This window comes from Megalobrama amblycephala, linkage group LG2 (genome assembly GCF_018812025.1).
Source record: "Megalobrama amblycephala isolate DHTTF-2021 linkage group LG2, ASM1881202v1, whole genome shotgun sequence".
Taxonomy (NCBI): domain Eukaryota; kingdom Metazoa; phylum Chordata; class Actinopteri; order Cypriniformes; family Xenocyprididae; genus Megalobrama; species Megalobrama amblycephala.
The window spans coordinates 41,633,725-41,660,891 of NC_063045.1; the positions used below are offsets into that span (position 1 = coordinate 41,633,725).

The window sequence follows — 27,167 nt, forward strand, 5'->3', positions numbered from 1 at the left end:
TTTCGTTATTTTAATAATTTCAATTTTAATTTATTTATTGATCACTCTGGGTTATCTAATTTAATTATTTGTGGCTTGTGTTTTGAATATATGTTCCCCTGCACTTCAGGCATTTTGCAGTTTGACTCGATCATATTTCTGTTCTAATTCAATTCTGTAAATTAATGTTTGATAAAAAAAAATATATAATTTTTTTATTAAATGAATTAAATTTTTTGGTGCATCAATGTTGCGCTGTAGAGTTAAAGCTTGCTTGCACAGACAGTTTAGCCGATGTAATTTGATTTGCCGACATATGAAATGTATATCTGCAGTGTGGCTTTTCTGCAGTTATTTTTATATATATTTTAAGGTTTATTGATCCAAAATGTTTTTATTCGTTTTCTTCTATATCTTTGTGTGGTGTTCTGTACATCGTGGCTGTGAATATTTATCCACATTGCCTTTCATTTGTTTAAAAAAGATCAAATAATTGTCAGTTTCGTCTATCACTTGACAGGCAGTTTGGTCGGTTTATTAGAAAGACGTTTCTCTGTGCTGTGTGTGAAAGAAAATAAAAGTTGTCTTAAGCCGAGCCCGTGGGTAGGCTATAGGCATTAGGCCTACTTCATTTTCCGTATCCCGCTCCATCTTGTGCACAGTTCAGCGCGCGGCCCTTTCAAAGTCTGTGCGCACTCTCTAGTGGACTGCTGTTTTTCAAGCTCAAATCACCCCAACCCCAACCCCAACATATATGATTCGACTATCAGTCGAATATAGGCAATCGGATTCGAATCGGATTCGACTATGTAAATCCGTAGTCGAGGACACCCCTAGTTTCCAGATAAGTGAACCATATGTATCAGACGTTCAGCCAATGGTCCGTGGCGTGACGTCCGAGTCTGAGACTACAGCTGCTCGAGCGCTGAGAAAATGGTGGACAGCGTACAGCTCTCTGAGTGCGAAAACTATGATAATGCAGGACTGTCAGTCAGCAGTTGTGGGTGGGGCCTGTGGCTAATGTGATGTCACATCAGCACCATGGCTGAAAACAGGTCGTTGGCAGACACTGCTTATGATTTATGGGGATTAAAAAAAAAGGAGTGGGTGGATTTTTATCACTATAGGGTGGTTGTGTACACACACTCCAAACACACATTTATGTCCAAACCAAACACCATGCAAAAGTGAATTTTGCATAATAGGTCCCCTTTAAGTTAATTTATGATTTGCTGTCTGTCTGAACCAAAGGAATAAAAGCAAACTATCTGTACCACATTTAGGGCTGTATGATTTCCGCGATGCAGAAAACATGGACAGAATCACGGCATCCATTCATAAAAACAAAATATGACGTGGAATGTCATGGAATTTGTCACATTTTGGATGAATAAATCAAAAGTAGGTGGGTACACTTAAATCAAATTGCGAAATGGACTAGTGTCTGTGAATATTAAACTGTAGGAAGACTCCTGCAGTTCTGCATGTTCTGCCTGTCTCTGTGTGATGAATGGCGCAGACGCGTGAATACGTTTACTACACGTACTGAAGAATGCATGGTGTCCGCTGCGTTGTTCCAGTGTCTGCTATCTGACTATTTGACGACATGAACACAAACTTCATCTCCAGAGCTGATCTGAGAGTCACTTCATGAGCATTTCGCCGTTTAATTTGAGAAAACTATTCTCATATCATATACACAGTGTATTTAAGACACCCATTTAAGAGCAACCCTGTTGTGCAACACGTTGTTTGCCAAAAAAATGAAAGGGTTTATTTAAATTTCATTAGATTAAAAATATATGAATGTTTTCATTTGTTCTTCATTTGATTACCATAAAAATTAAAATACACAGCACAGAATTTCTGAAAAACAAACAAACAAAAACAAACAAACATAGAGCCCTACATATTGAATTGCATAGCATCATATTATTTCCATTGCATCGTATTGCATTGTGTTGAATCGAATAAAATCGGATCGCATTGCATCGGTAGCTGCTTCATATGTATCTTTAATGTATCGTATCGTTGGCTATGCATCGAGATACGCATCACATCGGCCTCAGTTATTATGAAGATGCACATCCCTAGTAGAGATTAAAAACAAAAAGCTATAGAGCTTACAGCAAGGCAGACAGGAGCAATGCGACAGACAGAAGAACACACACCAGGAAGCAGTGGGTAGCCCTTTTTTTTTTTTTTTGCTGTGGCACCCGGGGAGCAATTGGGGTTAGGTGCCTTGCTCAAGGGCACCTCAGTTGTGGGTAATGAGAGTGGAAGACAGCACTGTTCATTCACTCCCACCTGCATTTCCTGCCGGTACTTAGACTCAAACTCGCGACCTTTGGGTTACAAGTCCGACTCTCTAACCATTAGGCTACAAATGCCCCCTAAGCCAGTGTTCCAAAACAATGACAAAATTCACATTTAAAAGATATAAACGTTCAAAATTTCATTCTCTTTCTACTACCAATACAGGTCTTTCTGCTATCTCGTCAGGTTTTCTGTCCAATCAAATGCTCTCTAGAATCTGAAGTGCCCACCCTCTGAAGCTGCAGCTGAAATTTTATTTATTTATTTATTTATTTTTGCTGTTTACACTGTCATTAAAATAAAGGAGTCTTATAAATTATATAAAAACTTTCTATGGAGCCTGTAATTAAAATGCATTATAAGAGTATTCTTAATGCATTATAATGCATGCATAATGCCTTATAAACAACCTTATAATATGTTGTATTGTCTGATAAATAATCAAACCAATAGTAACAATACAATATAATACTTAGCTATTTGTAGTTATAACTTTTAAGAGTTTGATGCATTATAACACCAGATGAAGCCTGCATTCATAATGCATCATAATGGCTGTCTTAATGCATCATAATGCACACATAATGCCTTATAAAAAAAAAAAAAAGCTTATAATGTGTTGTATCATCTAATGAATATTCATAACAACAATAATAATACTTACCTCTCTGTGGTTATAACTATTAAGAGTATGATGATTGATAGCACACAAAGAACATTTTATCCACTTAAGTTATAGAATATATATATCCCATAGTTTCATATTTTACTTTCCCAAGTCTCATCTTGGCATTGTTTACTTAAGATCTGCGCAGTATAATACTTATATCTTATGATTGGTCTTTTACTGCTGGTTTTTACTGCTTAAAGTGACTTTTTATAAACTAAAATAAAAGCTTAATAATGTGGTAATAATATTTATAAGTAGTCTTCTAATAATATTTATAAGTTGCCTGCTTTGAGTAAAGTAACAAAAGTTAGGTAATTCTTATAAACATCCATAAGATATCATGAATGGGTTATAAGACATTCCCCTTAGGGTAAAATCAAAGTTGTGTGGAAAACACAAAACATACTTTTTTTTGTTTGTTTGGATAGATGCTGAAGTGTACAAAATGGATGTGTTGACAACATTTCAACGTATTATTGCATTTTACACCTAAAACATAAAATGTTTAAACCCCCTTATCATGGCTTGTCGCAATCTGTGATGAAGCAGACAAGAGCCAATGAGCGTTTGATATCACTGACATAGCGCGCGGGGGATTTTTTTGATGTTTACAGCCACTGTTTAGGATGGAGATAAGGATCGCCTTACAAAAAAGGCTTGAAATTGGATTTGTTCTCACAATCTTATGGATTCTAAAGATTATGTACATTGATTTGATGATGTCATATGTTTTTCCTCCGATGCCGCACTGAATTAATTGAAGAAAAAGACCTTCATGCCAAATGGAGTCAAAAGCTTTTTTGAAATCAAAGCATGAGAAAATTTTGCTTGTGTTTTGGTTGATTTGCTTATCGATTAAGGTATGGAGATTGCATATATGGTCTGATGTGCGATATTTTGGTTGGAAGCAATTTGACACTTGCTTCGGACATTTTTGTCTCTGAGAAAATGGGCTAGTCTGTTGTTTAGCATGTTGCAGAAAAGTTTACCTATGTTGCTGTTTACACATATGCCATTGTAGTTATTAGGGACAAATCTGTCTCCGTTTTTATGGATTGGGGAAATTAGGCCTTTGTTCCAAATGTTGGGGAATATACCTGAACTAAGGATGATATTGAAGAGCTTGAGGATGGCTAATTTGAATTTGTGGTCTGTATATTTTATCATTTCATTTAGAATGCCATCAACACCCACAGGCTTTTTAGGTTTTCAGGGTTTGTATTTTGTCTAATAGTTCAGCTAGTGTAATTGGAGAGTCTAAGGGGTTCTGGTAGTCTTTGATGGTTGACTCTAAAACCCTTAGTTTTTCGTACATTGCATTTTGTTCCCAATTGTTGACTATATTACTAAAAAGGTTGGAGAAGTGGTTTATCCAAACATCTCCATTCTGGATGGCTAGTTCTTAATGGTAAGATTTGTTTAGTGTGTTCCAATGTTTCCAGAAGTGGTTGGATTCTAAGGATTCTTTAATTTTTCTAAGTTGACTTTTTGTGTTTTGTTCTTACTACCTAAAGTATTCGTATAATGTTTAAGTTTTTCATGATAGAGATGACGGATGTTCTCATTGTCAGCATCTCTGTGTTTCTGGTTTGATAGAATTCTTTCTTCTTTCCTAAGTCTTTTGCAGTCATTGTCAAACTATTTCTCAGTGGCATGTGGTCTTTTTGCTTTTCTTATTGTGGTTTTTAAGTTTGATAATGTTGCTGAGACCTCAAATATTCTGTTCAGCTTGTCTACTGCTAGGTTTCTGTTATGCAGGAAAGGAGTGGCAAGGAATTGATCTAATAGGACTTGAATTTTTGACTAATTTTGACTAATTGTACTTGGATATATATCTTTACTGTTTTGTTTCCATTTATATGTGTTTCTAAGTGAGTGGAGCTGGGTTTGTTTAGATGCTTCTTAGTTGGGCATTGCTCTGGTTAAGTAAAGGGTTATGTTACTGTGGTCTGATAGTGGGTTTAGTCGGCTGACTGTGAACGCTCTGAGGGAGTTTAAGGTCTGTAAGAAAATAGTCGACTGTACTGCTACCAAAAGGTGAACTGTAGGTGTATCTACCGTAGGAATGTCCTCTTAGTCTGCCATTGACTATGTACATACCTAGTGTGCGACACAGATGAAGAAGATGTGTTCCGCTTTTGTTTGTTGTTTTATCATAGTTGTGTCTTCATGTGTGTATAGGTGGGGGGAGGACATTACCTCCAGGCAGGTGTTTGTCCCCCTGAGAGTTAAGTGTGTCCAGTTCTTCACCTGTTCTGGCATTTAGGTCTCCACAGACCAGTACACTTCCCTGTGACTGGAAGTAATTAATGTCTACTTCAAGAATAGAGAAACTCTCCTCATTAAAATAGGAAGACTCTGGAGGGATATAAGTGGTACATAGGAAGATGTTTTTCTCTGTATTAATTTCTAACCATGTATAGAATTGTCCTGTTTTAACTACTTTGATGGTATGGACAAGATTTGATTTGTACTAAATAAGCATGCCTCCTGAGTCTTTTCCTTGTGTCACTCCAGGAAGTTTAATGGATGGGATGATGAGTTCTCTGTTGTCTTCGGGGCAGCTGGTGGGTCCATCTCTGCTCCATGTCTCCTGCAGGATGATGATGTCTGAATTTTTTATTTCTGAGTTGAAATCTGTGTTTCTGCTTTTGAGGCCAAAGGTAGATGTTCTCAGGCCTTGAATATTCCAACATGATATTATAAATGCTTTGTTGTCCATAGGGTCTTAGTTTTGTTGATACGTTTTGACCTATGACAGTAGGTCTGACCAGATGAGGTTGAGCATCTGGCAGCTGTCTCTTAACTCTGTTGTTGTGGCTTGCACCGGTCCTGTTGTTAGTTTTCTGCTCACTATCTGAGCATAGCTGTGGCTGCCAGGGGCCTGCTGTGTATGAATGGGGTAGGGAGGAGGATGCAGGAGATGGTTTGATGTTTTGGTCTGGCCTGATTCACTGAATGTGAGGATGTGAGGGCTGGGAGAAGATGCTCAGGTGCTGGCTGGGATGGTCTCAGCTAGGGATGTAACGATGCATCTGGAACCGGTTGAAAATCGATTAAAATATGTGACGATTCAAGTCGGTTGAGATGCTAAATGAATCGCGATACATTTGGGGGCGGGGGGTTATATGAATGTATAGCTGAGGAGAACTGACTGTTCAGAAAAGTTTAGATGGTATTTTCTTTTCATCTTACTTCCATACAATGGCTTTTAAAATAGTTTTAGCGCACAGCGCTGTTTGTTTAGAGCGGTAACCATGGAAGCGCTGTATTGCCGCTGTTCCATAAGCGCCACCTGCTGTCAGACAGTGAATTTGCGTTCTCATGCAGCCCTTCTGCTCTTATGAAGTTTTATGTAGCATAATTTCACAAAGCTAAAGTCTGAACATTCTGTTTTTGCTTCAGATGTTAAAAAATATACAATCTAATTTAAATTAAAAACTGCTCAAACAGCATCTTTGTTGGGATTGTGATTAAAATGCAGTGGTTGCCTCTAATTTTAAATGGCTACAGATAGTTCAGCCTGTAATAGAGCAAATAAACGTCTTGTTCATGTACTCATATGAAGACATTTCTTTTATTTGTATTATTTATTTATTTATTTGATTTAGGATTTGTTTTAAAATTTCAATTTAGTTGTTATAAAGATATTTCAATTTCACAAAGAAATATACAGCATTTTGTCTGAGAAATAATAAAAAGACACTTTCTCATTTAAATCTCATTTTGTTAAAAAAAATCGTGAGAAAATCGAATCGTGAAACCAGTATCGTGAATCGTATCGAATCGTGAGTTGAGTGAATCGTTACATCCCTAGTCTCAGCATGTGAGAGTGCTGTTGTCATGACGGAAGTCTTCTGGATGTTCTCTCTGGGGGTACACTGTGCTTTCTTATAGGTCTGGGTGGAGGTTGTTGGACTCTGTTGCTGGGGGTGCTGTTGCGGTTCCGATTCAGGGCCACATCTTTTAGGGTCTTGGCGAAGACAGGAACAGCTGTTTTGTACAGATGGACATGGTCTGTGAAGGTATGTGAAGTCCAGCGTGGGGTGGTGTGCCAGGTGCACATTGGGTTTAAGTGCACAGGCACGGGAGAGGTTGGCATTCACCCACTGGATAGTGTCAGGGTGGAAGTCTTTTCAGGGAAGCAGTGTGGAGATGGTAATTTTAGCGTGTGGGAAGGTGGTTGAGGCCTTTTCAATCACTGTTTGTAATGATGTAGCCACCCTCTCCTGTTGGGCTCTCAGGTCGTTTGTGCCAGTGTGGATTATTATATGGCTTGGGGATCCAAGTTTGTCCACACTTAGTGATTTGAGTGCGCTCTGAGTGTTCGGACACCAGAGTTTGGCCACTCTGTGTTTGGGAAAGAGCTTCTTTTCATCAATAAATTTCCCATTTGAATCAATTAAAAGAGTGACCTCTGGTTTTAGCATTCCTTCTGTTGGTGTGGAGGGGTCGTCTGAGTGTGATGTGAGGGAAGTGTCTGATGGGAGAAGAGGATTCTGGCTGTGCTGAATCTCTGTTGTTTGCGAGCTGTGATCAGGGTGAAGGGTGTCCTGCTCCACCGGTTCCTCTGATGAGTTGAACTTGCTGTGCTGTGCTCCTCTGTCCTGCCTCAGTTCTCTTATTTCCATCCTTATTGCTGTTAGTTGTGCCCTGTGTATCTCAGTCTGTTGTAAGAACAGTGTTTCCAGTGTCTCCAGCTAGGCCCTCAGCTCCTCTCTCTTCTGCTGAAGTTCCTTCACTTCAGTCTGCAGTGTAGACAGCTCTCTCCTGAGGCTGTCCTTTTCTCTCTGCTTGGCTGTGGGGCTGTTGCTGGTCTGGTCTTTTGTCTGAACTTTTTGCAAGGAAAAGATCATCCCCTTGAGCTGTACCATTTCTCCCTCTAGCTCTGTGAACCTCTCCTTCATGTCAGTGCAATAGCAGTGTCAATGGGGGTCTTTGATCTAGTTTATGCTCGAAGGGTCTCTCTGTTCTGTCTGATCCTCATCTGTGTGGATGGTGTGGGAGACTAACTCCTCAGGAGTGATTAGTTGGTTGCTGGTTATGGTCTCTTTCTGTTCTCTGTCTTTGATGCAGAGGAAGTCTTGCTCAAAGAGCCCACTGATGCTCTTTACCACCACTATACCCGTTGTTTTGTAGATACTAATGTTGGTGGTAGTTGTGTCTTCCTCGTTTCTTATTTTTAGCTGGAAACCCCCACAGATGCCTTTTCTTTCAGCAGAGGGGTAGTGTGTAATGATGGCCTTGTGCCATGCATAGGGCTTATTGGTGTAGAATATCAGGTTACTTATGCTGCCATCTTTTTGTAGGTCTGCAAAAAGTGTTTCTGGGTTGTCAGTCAGTCTTTTGTTTTTGTAGACTTTCCGTGCCGTTTCATTTGTGACATCTTTGGGATAGTGCAGTGCAGTGACCTCCACATATAGGTGTTGTTTCGGCCTAACGCTCTGGTTGGAGGCTTTAGAACTCTTCTGAGGGCAGAAGGGGTGGGTGGGTGCCAAGATGATGTACTGGCCATAGTTGATTTAGAATGTAAACAGAATCAACTGAAATAACTGCCAGTTTTTTGTTTATTTTCTCTCAGTGAAGATAATAAATAAACCAAAATATGACTTTTCACTGATTTTGTGAAGATGAAAAAAAAAAAGTTTTTTTCTTTCTCCAAAATTCCTGTTATGTCCAAAATGTCTTTCTGTGCTGTTCTTTTTAAGCAAATATCCAATGAGAGATAAATAGCACTCTTTTCATAACTTATTGGAAAAGAGGTACAAAGATTTCTTCTTAGTTGTTGTTGTTGCTTGATGTTATCCTTTCAAACATGAATATCCTCTTCTACAGAGGGTTGTCCTATGATTATCTCCTCTTGAATTTTCCTCAGATTCAGGTGACAGTGTTAAAAAAACTGTCCTAATTCAACAAAAGCTTTGTCTAAATGTTTTCTAGATGATGTTTTATGTTGAATTTTGTATTTTCTCTAGGTTATTGGCAAAATTTTCTCATTTTCCTCGCAATTTATCTGGAGCTCAACTCAAGTGTGACCATCTCTCATGGAACTCTCTCTTTCTCTCTCTTTTTCCCTCTCTTTTTCTCTCTCTTTCTCTTTCTCTCTCTCTGTCTCTCTCTCTGTCTCAACTGCATTAATAACTGTATCATCAGTATCATTCTGCTATCAAGGCTCACGCCTCCATTACTAGTTCTGAAATTATGTTTTGGAATTGGCAACAGAGGCATAGGATGAGATACGCAAGAAATTAGTCCCACACACAAGAGTGTTTTAAGGACAAAAACCTGACAAATGTTTTGAAATACAACATCAGAAAAGTGTCTTGATGTGTGGTAACTAGTATAAGCAGAATAATTGACAACAGGCCGTTGAATTCTTAGAAAATAATGCACACCCGAGGTGGTACCACCTTGAGTGTGCTTTATTTTCTAAGAATTCAAAGGCCCGTCGTCAATTATTCCTTACTTAATAAATGTGACTGAAAATATGTATATGCCTTCAATAGAATCAAAATTGCCACAATTTTAATATTCGTAAATAAAATGTCTACACATTTGTACATCTGTAAAGGTATTCATTTGTAAGTAGTGTACATTTTAACAATATGTCAAGTCAAGTCAAGTCACCTTTATTTATATAGTGCTTTTTACAATGTAGATTGTGTCAAAGCAGCTTTACATTGATAACTGGTACATTATTTTGGCTGCACAGCAGCTCTTAAAGAATAGTGTCAATGCAGGCAGATCAAAGCACTGTTGAATAACAAATGTCAAGTCAAATGTCAAGTTCACTAATTATGTAAATAATTAGTGAAAGTAAATGTACGTGTGTTATAACTCAAGTGAGTGTATGTGCAGTATTGTTTTGTTGATTTTACATAACATTATTTTCTAAGTATCGCAGTAAAAAAGTTAAAAGCATTCATGATATATTATGGATGTTAATAAGAATACCTAACTTTTGTTACTTTACTTAAAGCAGACAAAGACCACTTATAAATATTATTACTACATTATAAAGCTTTTTAGATGTTTATAATAAGACTTTGTTTTTGTTACCATATGCAGTAAATTTCCACCCATAAGATGTAGTATGATACTATGCAGATAAACAATTTCAAGATATGAGACATGGGAAATTAAAATATTAAACTATGGGATATATTATCCATTATTACTTAAGTTGATTAAATTATGGGTTTTTTTTGTGTTATAAATCATCATATTCTTAATAGTTACAACTACAAATAGGTAAGTATTATTACTGCTGTTACGATTATTCATGAGATGATACAATACATTATAGTTTTTTTTTAATAAGGCATTATGTGTGCATTATAAGAATACCCTTATGATGCATTATAAATTCAGGGTTCATCTGGTGTTATAATGCATCATACCCTTAAAAGTTATAACCACAAATAGTATTATAATGTTCTATAATTACTGTTATGATTATTTATCAGTTGATACAACAGGTTGTTTATAATGTATTACGCATACATTATAATGCATTAAGAATACCCTTATAATGCATTATAAATACAGGCTTCATAGAAAGTGTTACCAAAAATTATATACATTTTGATAAAAATAATTATAGTACATATGAAATGTGGTCCATTTGCCTATACGTCTCATTTTTGTTAATTTTAACCAACTCGTGAAACATGATCTCACACAGTTAATGAGTCAAAGGCTTATAATTAGACCTGCTGTGCGTCTTTGCTTAAGGAAATCAAATTATGTGCATATCTGCAGCAGGTTCATCCTGTCTGCTTCTACAAACCCCAAACTACATCATGCTTTTTAGACTCAGACTTACATTGGCAAGTTTCCATGAGGTGGTTATATTGGGTGGATTTGATTACAGTACCATATTTATAGTAGATCAGTATTGAGCAAACCAGGTTTACTGGGTGGGTTTGCGTGCGTGTGTGCGTGCGTGCGTGTGTCAGCTTTCTAAAACAATGTGACTTATCAAAATCATGTTGTTAGCTGATGACTGTTCAGGGCCTTTTTAGCACCAGTCATTAAGCTCAGAGAACCATTGGAATAAAAAAAGAGTTTAGGAGCCTAATGTCTTTAAGCTAAAGATATTAAACAGTAAGTCCTGATATTAAATAAGAATTAGACCACAGACAAACACAAACCTTTAATATCTGAAACTGTGATCTATATTTAAAGGTGAGCTTGTAAATAAGCAGTGAGAGGTCATGTGATACAGTGGTTTGTTCATGATCACTTTAGGTTCCACTCTCCAAATCATAATAATAATACACTAACTTGATAAAATCTCTGAATATCACTTAAGTGATTGTTTGAGTTGGGCATGCCAAAATAAATGGCAAAAAAATCCAGCAATTCATTTAGTCTAAAATTTATATTTATTGTTTAAGATTATTTCATGAAAATATATTAGAATTTGACTAACAAATTATATTTTTAAGATATACTTAATAATTGTGTTAAATTTCAATCAAAATATTTGAAATGTTGACTATCTGGGTTTTACGTCAGAACGCCGGCTCCTGCGTCAACATCACATGCGTGCATTGTGCTGCTCACATGTTCAGCGTCGGCCAATAGAGGGTATGCACGTGACGTCACCATCAACCGTTAGGACTGCGGTTACGCACGCTGAGTGGCAAAAGACTGAGCAGCAGCATTGGTTTTTAGCGTGAATGTCGCGAAAAACACACAAAACACATTCAAAACGGGAAAGAGCTTTGTGATTGACTGTACAAATAGATTTGACACAAACCCTGAGGTAGATATTTAAAAACTAGAGAAAGTAACAGAAAAAGAAGCAAATGGATCACTGCAAGTCACAGAAACAGCTGGACTCCAGGCAAAGAAACATGGATTTGCAGTTATCATTTTGTGTCGAATTGTTGGATTTTGAGGTAAAATCATACCTTATATATTGTATTGTTATATATTATGTTGACGACTCATCAATTAAATATTTTCCATCTTATATTATGCATAATTGGGTGTTTTTAAATAAACAACACTGTCAAAAACTATACTATAAAACTATATATGTTTTAGGGCTGGACAATATGACGATATAACATTGATATAAGTGATTACGCGGATTTAAACCTACCGATATTGTAGTTATATAAAATATTCACAGCCAGATTTGCTTTATGTATTTCCCCGGTGTCAAATCAGGCACATATAAATGTCAGGAAACACGACTCCTGGCTGCATGTCAATATCCATGGAATAGGTTTATTTTTTATTTTTATTTTTATTTATTTTTTTACCTTTATTTATATAGCGCTTTTTACAATGCAGATTGTGTCAAAGCAGCTTTACATTGATAACTGGTACATAATTTGGCTGCACAGCAGCTCTTAAATAAGAGTGTCAATGCAGGCAGATCAGAAGCACTGTTGAATAAATGTCAAGAATACTATTGAATATCAAATGTCAAGTGTCCCCAACTAAGCAAGCCAAAGGCGACAGCGGCAAGGAACCCAAACTCCATCAGGTGACATCAGGTGGCAAACAAGTGGCAAATAGGTGTTAAAATGGAGGAAAAAAAAAAACCTTGGGAGAAACCAGGCTTAGTCGGGGGGCCAGTTCTCCTCTGGCGAACAGTGCTTTGTTACAATCAGGTTGCTATCATAAATCTGATAGGACGCAACAATCAAAGTATTTATTTCAGTTCCATCCAGTTGAGGATCGTATTCATCACGCCGGTATGGACGGTCTGTTGAGGAACTGTGCTACTGGCTGTCGTGTCGATGAGGCCTTCACAATGGATGATCCAGTTGACTCGATCTCTGCTGATACTTCAGGGCTGCGTTGTGGTCGAGTCCAGTTGAGGATCGTATTCATCACGCCTGTATGGACTGTCTGTTAAGGAACTGTGGCACTGGCTGTCGTGTTGATGATGTCTTCACAATGGATGGTCTAGTTGACTCGATCTCTGCTTGATACTTCAGGGCTGCCTTGTGGTTGTGTCAAGGCGCAGATCCTTGGTCTCAGCTGGATACGGCCCAGATCCGGCTGACTACGGTAAACCTCGGGATAAACAGAAAGACTAATATTAGCGTAGATGCCATTCTTTTTCTGATGTAACGAGTACATCTGGTGTTATAGGAAGTGTTCCCGGTTCCGGCTGACCTAATTTATGCAGCCTAATAATCCTTTAACGGATTTGAAAATATAAATTGATAATGTGTTATGTGTATGCCAGGTTAAAGAGATGTGTTTTTAGTCTAGATTTAAACTGACAGAGTGTGTCTGCATCCCGAAGTGATGTCTCACTCTCATTGAAGTATATGCGTGAGACATCACTGCCGCTGTCAGAGCATGATCAGACCAAACGAATCGAGTGATGAATGCAGGTGGACATAGTGGTGTATTAGAGGTAAAAAATTATATAAATACTGTTCGGTTTCTCACACAAACCGATCGTTTCGTGTCTTAGGACATCAATGTGTCGTCATGAGCCGCAGGGTTTAATTTGGACTTGTCTATGCAAGTTTTATTTACTCTTACAGTAGAAGTTCCCATCCACTAGCATTATTTGACTGACAGACGGCAACGGTTGGAGTTAAAAATCATCATTTGTGTTCTACTGAAGAAACAAAGTCACCTACACCTTGGATGCGCTGGGGGTAAGCAGATAAACATCAAATTTTGATTTTTGGGTGAACTATCCCTTTAAGTACTCACCCTCATGTCGTTCCATACCCGTAAGACCTTCGTTCACCTTCAGAACACTAATTAAGATATTTTTTATGAAATCCGAGGGTATCTGATCCACACATAGGCAGCAATGTCATTGCACCTTTTGACGTCCAAAAAGGTAGTTAAAAACATGGTTAAAATAGTCAACGTGATTCAGTCAGCATCACACGCATGACAGCTTCGGCCAATACTGAGTTGGCATTCAGACGTAAACAAGGAAGCCTGCACTGAGTTCACTACGTATGACAACGGTTCAAATTGTTGAATAAAATCGTTATTTTTGTTTTGTTTTTGTGCACAAAAAGTATTCTCGTCACTTCATAACATCAAGGTTGAACCACTGTAGTCACGTTGACTATTTTTTAGCCGTCAAAAGGTGCAATGACGTTGCTTTCTATGGGGGACTAAAAAAACCTTTCGGATTCCATCAAAAATATCTTAATTCGTAAGATGAACGAAGGTCTTACAGGTTTGGAATGAGGGTGAGTAATTAATAACAGAATTTTTTTTTTTATGAATTAACCCTCTAATACATTTTACATGCATTTGTCTTTGATGTTATTATGACCAAAGACTATATAATAACACAAGACGTGTCACTTGTATTGTTTTGAATGGGAGAAAGTGTCACTCGCAATATGGCGGAATAAGTCCCGGCTTCCAAATAAGAGCCAATCGCCGACTGGTAAAGTCATCGCATCACTGCAGCAGCCGTTAGAAGCACCGGTTTCTATAGAAACAGTCAGACGCACACCTCTGAAACATGGCAGAAGAGACGCATTTAGGTCTGCGCATGCTTCATGATTCAAGCGTTTGGATAAAACATTTATAAGACAGCTGTTGTCAGATTTTACTGGTGATTTCAAATATGAAATGTAATCGTAAGGTTGGCGAACAGTTTTGGAGAGTTTGATGTTTCCCCATTCAAAGAGATAGGGCATGATGCCCAGGATGCCCGAGATGCGTTTCAAAGATGGTCGCCGAGTGAAATGACTTGTCTTAAAGGGACTTTGTTATGACTTAGTTGTTACAAATCCCATATATATATAAACGTCTCTTGAATTTTTTATGGTTTTGATAGTTTCATGTTCTCGGCAACCAGTAATTTACAGCACAAATCACGTTTCCCCGTTGCGTGGTAAACTATATTTATTATAATATGGATACCTTTTTTACCTTCCATTTACATTTCTGTAAACTTTAATGGCAAGTGTAGCTTCACCATAAACTTAAGACTCCATTGGCTCACTTTGTTCAATGTAAAAAAAAAAAAAAAAAAAAATTCAAAAAAGGTTTATGGGAGGGACTATACTGGGCTGAAGATCATTCTGTGTGTCAGATGTGTGTGTGAGATTTACCTCAGCTTGAAGGTCTGGATGAAGCAATTGTGCTGTTAAAGCAGTAGCTTGAATAAATGAACTCATGGATCAGTCAGGAAATGGGATAATGTGCCCATCGCCGTGGGAGGCATCTTTAAATGCTGATAAAGTGAGGAGGTAAATGCCAGAGCGGGGCATGTGAGCCAAGAGAAGGGGAATTTAATCACAAAACTGCTGCCAAAGCAGAAAAACTGCTCCATGTTGGACCTTTCTGCTTGTAAAAATAGTTTTGTCGCAGGAGACCAGGAAAACCAATCCCACGTTATTGCGGTTTGTTGATTTGATTCTTTTAAAATAATTCTTTACTTGTGAGTTTACAGGATTAGTTTAGAGCTGACAAAACCAAACCACTCCAATCCAGCTTTGTTGATACCATGACGCTGATCATAAACTTTCTTTGTCAACTCAGGCTTTGATCCTGAGTTCATGGAGCACGTGCACATGAATGTGTGACATCAGTAGCGAACAGCCAATCACATGCCTTGAAACAGAGAGAAACTGTGATTCACTTCTCGCAAGAGCATTAGGAGATTGAAGTATATGAAGAATTTTGAACACATTTACACTGAAGAAAATACTTATCCATGAAAGAGGACAAATAAAAGAAAATATCTTGCTATATCAGTGCAAGTAAAATATGTTAAGTTTTTATAGTTGATAATATACAGACAAACATGTAAGGTCACGTTATTTTTAAAAGCATTATCCATTGTTTATACAGCTTATTTACAGGTGCTGGTCATATAATTAGAATATCATCAAAAAGTTGATTTATTTCACTAATTCCATTCAAAAAAGTGAAACTTGTATATTATATTCATTCATTAAACACAGACTGATATATTTCAAATGTTTATTTCTTTTAATTTTGATGATTATAACTGACAACTAAGGAAAATCCCAAATTCAGTATCTCAGAAAATTAGAATATTACTTAAGACCAATACAAAGAAAGGATTTTTAGAAATCTTGGCCAACTGTATGAACATGAAAAGTATGAGCATGTATAGCACTCAACACATAGTTGGGGCTCCTTTTGCCTGAATTACAGCAGCAATGCGGCGTGGCATGAAGATGATCAGTCTGTGGCACGGCTCAGGTTGCTCTGATAGTGGCCTTCCGCTCTTCTGCATTGTTGGGTCTGGCATATTGCATCTTCCTCTTCACAATACCCCATAGATTTTCTATGGGATTAAGGTCAGGCGAGTTTGCTGGCCAATTAAGAACAGGGATACCATGGTCCTTAAACCAGGTACTGGTAGCTTTGGCACTGTGTGCAAGTGCCAAGTCCTGTTGGAAAATGAAATTTGCATCTCCATAAAGTTGGTCAGCAGCAGGAAGCATGAAGTGCTCTAAAACTTCCTGGTATATGGCTGCGTTGACCTTGGACCTCAGAAAACACAGTGGACCAACACCAACAGATGACATGGCACCCCAAACCATCACTGACTGTGGAAACTTTACACTGGACCTCAAGCAACATGGATTGTGTGCCTCTCCTCTCTTCCTCTAGACTTTCATCAGAGAACATAACTTTGGACCACTCAGCAGCAGTCCAGTCCTTTTTGTCTTTAGCCCAGGTGAGACGCTTCTGACACTGTCTGTTGTTCAAGAGTGGCTTGACACAAGGAATGCGACAGCTGAAACCCATGTCTTGCATACGTCTGTGCGTAGTGGTTCTTGAAGCACTGACTCCAGCTGCAGTCCACTCTTTGTGAATCTCCCCCACATTTTTGAATGGGTTTTGTTTCACAATCCTCTCCAGGGTGTGGTTATCCCTATTGCTTGTACACTTCCTTCCCTTCGCCTCTCTATTAATGTGCTTGGACACAGAGCTTTGTGAATAGCCAGCCTCTTTTGCAATGACCGTTTGTGTCTTGCCCTCCTTGTGCAAGGTGTCAATGGTCGTCTTTTGGACAACTGTCAAGTCAGCAGTCTTCCCCATGATTGTGTAGCCTACAGAACTAGACTGAGAGACCATTTAAAGGCCTTTGCAGATGTTTTGAGTTAATTAGCTGATTAGAGTGTGGCACCAAGTGTCTTCAATATTGAACCTTTTCACAATATTCTAATTTTCTGAGATACTGAATTTGGGATTTTCCTTAGTTGTCAGTTATAATCATCAAAATTAAAAGAAATAAATATTTGAAAAATATTAGTCTGTGTGTAATGAATGAATATAATATACAAGTTTCACTTTTTGAATGGAATTAGTGAAATAAATCAACTTTTTGATGATATTCTAATTATATGACCAGCACCTGTATATGACATATTATCTGAATATATTAATATTCATTTAAACTAAATGCTTAATAATAATTGTTAAACTAAAATTCCTTGTTTGTAATGGATTATATAATGATTATATAAAAAAAATATAAATCATTTAAAATAATTATAATAAGTAATTATCATTAAAGCCAGACAATTTTGTTGTTAAATATTTTACTATAAAGTGACCTTTAGTTTTGAGCAAGAGAAACTGGGGGAGTGACTTTATTGCAACAGACATGTGTCACTTTGCTTACATCTGATTGGTCCAATTTCGATTTGAGATGTCTGACCAAGAACAAAACCTGCCCCAGAGCAGCCGTGCAGCATAAGTTACTGTGGTGATGAACACAGCTAAAATCCAAGTCACTTTCATGTTGCCTAAAACCCAGGATTGGCGCAAACTAAACTGAAACTTACCTGGCTAGCCAGCTAAACCAGCTTCATGGTACAGGCCATGCTATGAAACTATTTCTACAAGCTTTTGTGTGATGGTGAATCCACACAATAAGCATCAGTATAAAGTTCAAGACCACTATAATTTTAAACAGTGAAACAATTTACTCAAAACAGCTGGGGAACAAAATATATTGTACTATCCACTTGTTTATTAATTGAACTAATGTTTTTGTTGAAAAGCTAACCTCCATTTCGTGTTTTCCATAGTGTGCTGAACCAACGTCATTCATGCCAGACCACATGATTTTGGATGCAATTGAAATTCCCATTATAAGATATTCAATATCAAGATTGGTTAAATACAGAAACTTTTTCTAAGAAAAAACATGCAACACACGTCGTCCTTGTCATCACAGAATCTGTCCAATGAGAATAAAGTGTGTCGTCATTAAGGCTTGCGCAGTGATTTTGAGCATCTGCATCGCTGGACCTAGGCGGCTGGTCTCGTTTTGCACTCGCGGTACTTTGATGGCACATGTGATCATAAGGCGGCTGCAGCACCAATCAAAGTCGGACAAATTTTCTAACCAGAATGCATTGCTTTTGTCAGGCAGCAGCAGATCTTTGCGACGCCACATGGAGTCGAACAAGCCTATTCACTTCACCTGTCAGTGGTCATAATGTTATGCCTGATCGGTGTAATTTATGATTTTTAAATATTTTTTCAATTGTGATAATCTTCACAAATGAACACAAATTTTATGGATTGTCACATTGGTTTGTTTTCATGTCTTTTATGTAATTATCACAGTCTTAGTTCCTGGACATGTCATGTGATTCCCTGTTCATGTTTCATGCTCTTATTGGTTCCCTTGTTTCATGTGTCTTGTTTTCATTGGTTCCTTTGTTTCATGTGTCATGTTCCCATTGGTTGTCATAGTTATGTGTTGACGTAGTTATGTGTCTCCTGAATCATGTATTTAAGCCCTCTTGTGTGCCTTGGCTGCGTTCCACTCCAATTTTAGACAGGCACTCGCAAACTTCCCTAAGCACTTCCCCTCGGGGGAATCCCTGCCGCCATTTTTAGTTCCGCCATTTGAGTTCCACTTCGTGAAGTGGATGAGGGAAGTTTATATGGACAGACCCCTTGATTTTGACAGAGGGAGTAAGTGTACTCTGATGTACACTTCAAGCAGCTCTACAATTCAACTTGATTGTGACTTCACAGCAGATCGTGCTTAACTGAAGTGTATGATATATTAATTATTTTGAGAATTAATTGCATAATAGTGTATAAGATCTTATGTTGAGATTCAGTTGCATAGTACTTGTAGCTACCTTATGTTCACAGTCAAAGTTTATACTATTGATATTTTGTTTCATTTGTGTAATTTTATTTTTCTCCAACAGCTCATATACCAATAGGATTTTATATTTTTTTCTCCAACAACGTATAAGCATATAGAATGGTGCATAAAACAAATTAGTACAAAAGGGGTTTAAATAATAAATCAGCTTCATAGTGAATTCCAAGTGATCAAGTGCTTAGTGCGTTTTATTTAAACCTTTATTTAAACCTTATGTGCAACGTAAACAATGATGCACATCCGAGTCCACGAGATGGTGGGAAGTTAGCGAGTGAAGGAGCATAAAAATTTGGAGTGGAATGCAGCCCTTGTCTAGTTGTTGAGTACTGAAGTATGTATGTCATTCCATGTTTCCATGTGCCAGGTCTGTTCTTAGTCAAGTTTTGGATTTTGTTTATTCTTTGTTTCATGTTTTTGGATCTTTGAACACTGTAAATAATCTGCACTTGATTTCTCTTCACCAACATCTTTGTCTGCTTCCATGTCAGCTATATTGCATGGATTTTGATGCCTAAATAGAATTGCAGAAGTAAAAAGCTAAACATAAGGTATAAACCAACTACACTAAGGTAATGTTTTTGTTAAAAAGCTAATTATCCACAATTATTGATCATTTATTCCTAAATTGGCCAAATACTGGCTATTAAATTGACCTGGCTGATCAGTCTGTCATTATTGTTAAATGCCTATTTTCTTAAAGTCAGCATGAAATGGAAGTTGCGATAGTCTTTTCTTCCCTATTATGATGTATATCTAATCAAGAACAAATGTAGGACAGGGCTTGATTTTGTCCATGAGAAATTTATTTGATGGTTGTGGTTTGCTTTTCGTGGATCTCATGTGAGTGACAGGTTGCCCCGCCCTCATCATCAGAGAAGAGATATCGCTGCAAGTGGGAGGGGAAGTTGTTTTAATTCAAGATTACGAGGATCATGAATTTAAAACAATAATGATGTGCACAGATAAATTATAATAAACACTGTCATGGTTTGGTCAGGCAAAAGGAGGAGAAGGATCTAATCGCAGCACTTTTTTAATAACAAAAAACAAAGAAGACTATCCACAACGAAAGAGATCACAGGCAAAAATTTGGCAGCATAAACAACGCAAGACAAAAACTGAACAAACTGAGGGCTATAAATACACATAGGCAAATGAGGGAACTAAATGAACAACAGGTGAACTTAATTAGTGATTAACTGGCACACAAAAGGAATCTAGGTCAACTAACAAGGAACACAGGCAAACAGAAACAGCACAGAACCAAACCAAAACAAAACAGAATATACACATTATACACTGCAACATTCCATAAAAAAGTAAGAATTTTCAGTTTTGATTTCATGGTGACTTTAGTTATTAAAGGTGCAATATGTAAAATGTTCTGTCCGCTAGAGGTCACTAGAGGCCTATTCAAATCAAAGGCATAGCTTGATGATGCCAAGCTTGAGCGCGGAATCTTGGGAGATGTGGTCTTCACCTCACAGCCGGTGGGACATAATCGGGATAGGACTCGGGCAGAAATCATGTTCATGGATGCGATTATTAACTGTACTTTAGTATGAAGCAGAGTAGGACCAAGTGTTGTAGGAGCTGAACAAGGCCACTGGAGTGATTGCGCAACACATGCCTCATGAGCAGCGGAACTTTTATTATGACACAGTCGCCAGCACCGCTTCCACTTTTCCGGTCATGAGTATGAAGTAACGCAGCTCTGTTTATCATATTAGGTACATTTCAGTGTGTTGAAAATGATGTTATAACGTTACTCTGTGCGTTCGCTTGGTGGCTGCTGTGAGACACTTGTTGCACACTGCAGTAAGCTAGATCGATTTTAGAATATCATATTAAATGCTGGATGGCTTGTGTTGATAAATGCCATGGAATTCATTTTAAAATGTATTGTATGATGGAGAAAATGCTCTGTTACTGTTACTAAAAATAAAGCTGCATCTGATTATGCTATGTTAGCTACTTGACAAATAGGGCTGGGCGATATATTGCATGCGATTCTCACGCACATTTCGTCAGTAAAGCCGGTTCCCTGATTACCGCTAAATCGCCATCACCTGCTTTAAAATGGAGCGCCTTTTAATAGACAAAGCCGTAGTTCACTGATAAGCCACGCAAAATCGGGTTCATTATCGAAGTCGATTCATCTTCGATACTGAACGTGATTTTGCGTGGCTTGTCCATGAACTACGGCTTTGTCTATTAAAAGGCGCTCCATTTGAAAGCAGGTGATGGCGATTTAGCGGTAATCAGGGAACCGGCTTTACTGACGAAATGCGCGTGAGAATCGCATGCGATATATCGCCCAGCCCTATTGACAAAATAGTGTTTTTCTCTGAGGCATGGAAGCTTGGTGATGGTAACATTGAAGTCGAGCGACTGTGGTGTAGTTTGTTTATAGCCTACGTTTATCTTTAGAACTTGTAATAGAATCAGATCATTTAAGTGACAGTTATTCACAGATGGGGAGTCAGAACCAAATATGTATTGTGCACAAGTTTTATTAACTAAATAATAAGCACATAACTAAACTAACGAACACACACATACACACAAGTCACACATACATAGGTTAAATGAGGAATGATAGAGTGGAACTGAAGTGGGAACAGGAAATGTTATGGAGAGGCCAAAAACCAGGAAAGAATCATCAGTATTCATTACAAAGCTCCTTTGTTAACAAAGGAGGTTCACAACTTTAACTAGCAGCAATTTAGTAAATCGTACGATACTTGCATTAGGCCTCAGCTTTTTGAAGAGTGTCCAAATATACTGTTGCAGTAAAAAGTCCTGAGGGTTCAGTCCGATGGTGCTGAAGTTGCAATCGATGTCTTCTGCGTTGAAGGAAGGCCCGATGACAAACTTGCCTGGTTAGTTTGACGCTTAATGCCAATGTCAATGCCAATGTCAATTTTATTTCTATAGCACAACTACACACAACACCAGTTGACCAGTGTGTTTTACATCAATGCAAGAGACAATAAAAAAAAATTCAATATATAAATACGAAAACCATAAAAACAAAACACACAATACAATACATTTCATCATTGACCATATGCTAGTTCAAAAAGGTAAGTTTTTAACCTAGATTTAAAAACAGAAATGGATGGAGCAAATCTAATACTGAAGGGTAACGCATTCCACAATCTGGGAGCAGCTACTGAAAAGACACGGTCACCCCTACTACACCCCATACAAAGAGCATCGCACTGGAGTAATATGGTCCCGTTTTTTAGTACAAGTCAGAAGTCTTGCCGCCGCATTTTGTACCATCTGTAACCGGGATAATGCTGTTTGGCTAATCCCATAATACAGTGAATTGCAATAGTCTAGCCTTGATGTTAAAAATGCATTATTCTTTCAAAGTTATTAAAAGATAGAACAGGTTTTACTTTAGCTAAAAAACAAAGCTGAAAAAGCAGGATTTGACTACTGAATTTATCTGCTTGTCAAATTTTAGACCATCAAAAACAAAACAAGTTCTTTACCAAGGCTTTGCAGGAAGTGTTAAATTACCAAGGGTTATTTGACTAGGAGAGTTAGATTAACCAAAAACTCTGATTTCAGTTTTATTTTCATTAAAATTGAGAAAATTTAAAGATAACCAAGCTTTCACGTCAGATAGGCAGGCCCTAAGTGTTTCCAGCCCATCAATACTAGGTTTTAGGGGTAAATAAACTTGAGTGTCGTCCGCATAGCAATGGAACGACAACCCATGTTTCCTGAAAATAGACCCTAATGGGAGCATATATTATCTAAAAAGAATGGGAGCTAAACTGGATCCTTGAGGAACACCACAAGATGGAACAGCAGCCTCTGACGAATATTCCCCAATATTAACACTGAACTTCCTATTTGTAAGATAAGATTTAAACTATTCAAGGGCAGCTCCTTTGATATCAGCACAAAGCTCCAAGCGAGCAAGAAGAATGGAATGATCCTCCGTATCAAAAGCCGCACTCAGATCTAGCAGTACAAGTATGGTACAAACCCCAGAATCAGCAGCTATTAACACATCATTTAGAACCTTCAGGAGTGCAGTCTCTGTCAAATTATATTTTTTAAAACCTGATTGAAAAAGCTCAAATACCTTATTTTTATCCAGGAAACTCTGCAGCTGTTGCAACACTGACTTCTCTAAAATCTTTGAAATAAAAGGCAAATTAGAAACAGGTCTGAAATTAGCCGAAATATTTAAGTCTAAGTTTAGTTTCTTTAACAACGGCCAAACTATTGCATGTTTTAGCACTTCCGGTACCGTGTATGTTTCCAGACATCGATTTATAATGTTTGAAAGATGAGGCCCCACGGCATCGAGAACTTGTTTCATAAGAAATAGAGGGATGGCATCCATAGAGGAGCCCGACAGCTTTAATTGACCCATTATTTCTTGAAGATGAGAAAGAGAAATAGGTTAAAATGGCTTGAACTCCGCTGTGCAGGCCGCAGAGATAGAAGGATCAAAAGAAGGACAAGATATCCCCGATCTAATGTCACTGATCTTATTCACAAAAAATGTAAGAAAATCATCACACAGGGTCTTTGATACCGCAGGATACTCATAAACAGGTGGATTAATAAGAGAGTTAAAAACAGTAAAAAGAGTTCTTGGTCTATGGTAATTTTTAGTAATGAGTTTCATAAAATAACTAGATCTTACTGCTCTCAAAGCCTTTTGGTATTTTAACAATGACTCCCTTAATATTTCAAAAGAAACATGAAGCTTATCTTTCTTCCATCTATGCTCTGCTCTTCTGCAGAACTGCCTCAACTGCCTATGTTGTCATCAGTCCATGGGTCAGCTCTTGGATTAGATTTTAAGGTCTTTACAGGAGCCACTGTGTTTAAAACATTCACACTTGTAGAAATGAACTCAGACAAAAGCTCCTCTGCACTTAATTCATACTGGTTTGCAAGTCAAGTCAAGTCACCTTTATTTATATAGCGCTTTTTACAATGCAGATTGTGTCAAAGCAGCTTTACATTGATAACTGGTACATAATTTTTGCTGCACAGCAGCTCTTAAAGAATAGTGTCAATGCAGGCAGATCAAAGCTCTGTTGAAAAAATGTCAAGAATACTGTTGAATATCAAATGTCAAGTCAAATGTTTGCATCCATAGCTTGCATAGTATCACAGAAAACTGATGAGAAAACTGTACTAATAGCAGAGTTAATTAATCATGATTTATGGACCAGCCTTTTGAGTTGCAAGGAGTTTGATGATGTAGGAATAGAAAACATAACACATATGATCACCCATTATCCACTATCTCCAGAACATAAAGAGAAATACCATATGATAACACAAGATCAAGAGTATGTCCACCCTGATGGGTAGGAACATTTACATGATGATCTATATCAAAGGTATTTATCAATGTAATAAACTCTTTAGCCAAAGAGTCTACTGTGCAACACACATGCACGTTAAAATCTCCAAGAATTAACAATTTATCATACTTTGGTACAAATTCACCCAACAAATCTGCAAACTTATTTAAGAAGTCTGCGTTGTGTTTAGGAGGGCGATATAACAAGGCAATCAAGAGTGGACTATTCAGTTCAAGTGTAAACAGCTGCAGCTCAAAACTTCTGTAATCATTTTGTACTATTTGGTGGTGAGAAAATTTGTCTTTAAAAATAGAGCGTAATCCGCCACCCTTGCCAGTTAAGCGAGGCGAATTTAAAAACAAACAGTTTGAAGGTAAAAGTTCAGAAAAAGGGCTTGAATCACCGACAGTAAGCCAGGTTTCCGTAATAAAAAAAGCAGTCCAACTCACGCGAAGTAAAAAAGTAATTTATAGTAAAAGTCTTCTTTACCTCCGATCTCGAATTAAGTAGACCCAACCTTAAACGAAGCGGATTGTCCGTCTGCTCCTCCGACTGCTGCGCCCGAGGAAAAGTGCGAAGATGGCTGAAGCACACTCCTCGACGGTAGATACGGGGAGAACAATATACACCAGAGGTCACCATAGCTGGGACCAGGAGAGCACTCCAGAGAATGCCAGCGAACAGAATAGTCACCGACCGAACACCTCTCTCAAAGTTCCAAAGGCCGTACACCAGACTGCAGAGCCAGGTAGAACTTCAGCCTAACAGCACAGCCACACTGTTTTCTGTGTTTCTTCCTCTGTCTCTTCACCGGTAACGAGCAAGGCCATCGGCGTAGATAACCCGGTATCGACAATAGGAAAGGAGGAGGTGGATAGCCCAGCAAATTGTTTGAACTGGTCCGCAGACTTAAGATTTTGACCTGTCATAGACCGATAACGCGCACTGCGTTACTTTCAAAATAAAACAAACAATACAAATACTAGCCTCCAAGACCGACAGCACACCATGTACACTGGCGCCATCTTGAGTCCCCCAACAATAGTACTCTTAGTGGGGAAAGAGTCCTTTTCTCTCCTCTAGATGAGCACATGGCTGTGGTGCAGGGCAGGCCCAGGCCCACAGGCCTTGGCCTGAGAGGCTGCCCAGCTGGAAATCTCTTCAGTTCGTCCAAGAAGCAAGAGAGAGCAGGAGGAGCATTGTGTGCTGGCTTTGAAGGTCTGGGAGAAGTCACATCCCTGAGGGTTGACCTGACCAATGAGATGGGTTGGATTTCCAAAGGGGCAAAACTCCTCTATGGGGGCTTTTATGGACCTTTGTGATTCTTGCAGAGCATTTGCATATGAAACTGGCTGAGTTGTTTTGAAGAAACTATTAAAAATTATTGTAAAACTGCTATGTTGCACAGGTATCAATATATCATATACACGATCATTTAAATCTTCAAAATACAAACTCATAGACACTACACAAAACAGTTGTAGTGAATTAGCTCAAAGGAGGAATATTAATAATAACTAATTATGATTATTAATTATGATTAATTATGAATATGTGAATCAGTTAATCAGATTAACTTGATGTAGCTACATTAAAATTAATATTACAATCAATTAACCTGTTCATCCTGTGAAAATTATTAATTCTAAGAAATGTTTATTTCCAGGTTATGGAAAGCAACATTCTTATTGTACAGTACTACTCAGAGCATGCAGTCAAGAACAAAATCATTTAAGAGGCAATATATTAGCTGACGGAATCAGAACCAAACATGTATTGTGCACAAGCTTTATTAACTAACTCACAAACACATAACATATACGCAGGTCACACACATACGTAAGTAAAAATGATCAATGATAGAGTAGAGTTGAACCGGAAGTGGGACCAGAAATGGAGGGGAAAATGTCAAAGACGGTCTGTAAAAGAATCATCAGTTTCCTTAGTAATAAAGCACCTTAGCTGACACAGGTGGTTTACAAATTAATACTAAATTGCTGTTTAGTGTTTAAATGTACGATTCTTGCAAAATGCCTTTAGGCTGAGGAGCATCGGATCTGCCGGCTGAGGAGAAATTCTTGATGATTCAGTCCGGAGTTGTAACCAATATCTTCTGCATTGTTCAAAGACATATGAGCTCTGGGAGAAGTCACACCCCTAAGGGTTGACCTGACCAATGAAATGGGTAGGATCTCCGAGCGGCAAAATTCCTCTATGGGGGCTTTTATGACAGAGCATGATTAAAATGGCTGAGTGGTTGAAAAGGAACTATTAAAGATTCTTGTAATACTGATGTGTTGCACAGGTATGAACATATCGTATACACAAGCACTTAAATCTTCTCGATACGAACCTATAGACACTAAACATGGCATAATTGAAGTTACCTTAAATGTATCATAAAACATGTGAATACACTACTGAGTACAATACAACAAACAGTAATAATGTATACCATTTCCTGGGGATGTGCATGTTCATTTATAGAACAGTCTGTCTATAAATTAATGCAGGAAAGTCTGTGTTCTGTGGGAAAAATGCAGGAAAGATGCAGGTTTTCTTTGTCTCTGCTTCTCCACGCGCATCACACACATACTTCAGGGCAATAAAACTAAGGCTGGTCTTCTCGGGGGACGGGGACAGACCCCAGAGTAAGTTTTAAACAATTACTTAATTTAAACTTTAATATAACAAATAATTGTGTCTGATTTGTCTCAGTCGTTAT

The 27,167-nt window shown here is 38.0% G+C and overlaps 1 protein-coding gene across 2 annotated transcripts in view; it reads left to right on the top strand.

The window, feature by feature from the left end:
* Nucleotides 1-27,167, top strand: part of arhgef3 (Rho guanine nucleotide exchange factor (GEF) 3) — a 162,871-nt gene that overhangs the window by 40,996 nt on the left and 94,708 nt on the right. The window lies entirely within an intron of this gene.